We start from the raw sequence: 2125 nt of genomic DNA on the forward strand, positions 1-2125 counted from the left end.
GCCAGGCGTTTAGAGGCTTTTGTTAGGATGTTGGCTGTGTTAGGCCTCGGGAAACAGAATCTCTCTGGCCTTCTCCTGTCCTTTCACCCACCCAAAGCAGGACTCTGATCTTCCTCCACCTTTCTGATTTGGGAACCCTAATTCCAGACAGGGTCCTACCCCATACTCCGGGGGAAAGAATGCTGTGGTCATGAATTTTCCATAAAAACCCAAATGGGGCTGGGCGTGGTGGCTCATTCCTGTAATCCAAGCACTTTGGAGGCCAAGGCAGGAGGATCACCTGAGGTTGAGAGTTCAAGACCAGCCTGACCAACATGGTGAAACCCCGTCTTTAAATATGTGTGTGTGTGTATGTGTGTGTGTGTGTGTGTGTGTATATATATATATATATATATATATATATATATAATTAAAAATTAAAAAACCCAAATGGACTGGTTCAGAGAGCTTCCTGATAGCTGGCCACGTGGAGGCTCCTGGAGGGTGGTGTGCCCAGGGAGGGCATGGAGCCTCCGCATCCTTTCCCTCTATTCCTGCACTATGCATCTCTTCATCTGTATCCTTTGCAATATCCTTCATAATAAACCAGTAAACCTAAGTAAATGTTTCACTGAGTTCTGTGAGCTGTCGCTCCAGCAAATTAATCAAACCCCAAGAGGAGGTTGTGGGAACCCCAGCTTGAAACCAGTTGGTCAGAAGTCCTGGAGGCCTAGACTTGTGCCTGGTATCTGGGGTGGCAGGGCGTCTTGGGGACTGAGCCCTCCACCTGTGAGATCTGACTCTGTCTCCAGGTAGGTAGTGTTGAAATTGAATTGGAGGATACCCCACTGGTGTCCGTGGCAGAACTGATTGCTCACTTGGTGCTGGGGAGAACCGCCCACCCCGCCACCACCACATTTGGTCACAGAAGTCTCCTCTGGGTTGATTGTTGTGTGTGAGAGCAGGGGAAAATCCATCTGAGTTTTTTCTAAACACGACTATGTGCTTTCTGAGGGTGGATTTAGACTACTTGAGCCCATGGCTCGTTCTCGGTAGCTAAGACCTGAAAAATTTGGAGAATCACTTTGCGCTATGGAAGGATCATAAAACAGGCACTCAGGTGCTGCAGACAATGGGGCATGAAAGCTTCAAAATGTGAGTTTCTCGTAAGTCCGCTTCCAGGAATTCATACCCAGGGAATACCTATGGTGTGCACAGAACAATTCTGTGCCAAAGACGGATAAAGAGGATGTCCCAATCTGCCTGTGTGACCAGACAAGGCCACTGAGGCAGGCCCCTTTCCTTCCCCTTCTCCTAGATCTGCCCAGGCCAGTGTCCCCAACCAGATACGATGGACTCTGCCCTCTGCCTGGGGCCCTTTCACTCACCCAGGCCTGGGCATTTGCCTATGCAAAGCCCTGAACAGAGCAGGGAGATGGCTGGAGTGAGGGCAGCATGGACTGGGAAACTCACTCAGGCTGAGGTTTACAGCGGGGTGGTGTCCAGAACCTCTCACTGACCCTGATTCCAAAGGAGGTCCCCTTGGGTGGGGGAAGTTGCCCCCTGCCTATGGTTCAAAATGTGGAAGAAAGGTCAGCTGGGAGTGGAGGACAAAGAATAGACCCAGCAGGACCAATTCTGGGCAAGGATTTGTTCTTTGTGTTTTTTCACTTTTTCCCTCTGTACCAAATGGCTCCCTGTGAAACCACCCAATGACTCTTCTCGGTTTCTTGGGTGCCCTTTTGCCTGCAGATTCCAGGAACTGTCTGGTCTTCCTCTCCATCTCTGGGTGTCTCCCCAGTGCCCCCAGCCTGGTGGCTTCCAAAGCTGCAAGCACATGAGCTTTGTTCGTCCTTTGTGCTAACAGCCAGGATGCCACCAAAATAATAAGCACAAGAAAGCTCCATGATCATCATTCACCACTGTGATCTGTGTTTCCTCATTCCCTGACTTAGAGTCAGACACCAGGCCCCAGCCTTCCTTTTTATCGTAACTCTTCTCAGAAAGTCAAGGTTCCAAAATTCACTCAGGTACCAGAGCCCCTGGAAGTCATGAGCTCCTTAAGAAAGGTCACAGTTAGCACTGCTAATTCCATCATAGGAAAGGAAGGTCTTTTTTTTTTTTTTTTTTTTTTAACTTTTTTAAT

Source organism: Cebus imitator, unplaced genomic scaffold (assembly GCF_001604975.1).
Source record: "Cebus imitator isolate Cc_AM_T3 unplaced genomic scaffold, Cebus_imitator-1.0 Scaffold655, whole genome shotgun sequence".
NCBI lineage: Eukaryota > Metazoa > Chordata > Mammalia > Primates > Cebidae > Cebus > Cebus imitator.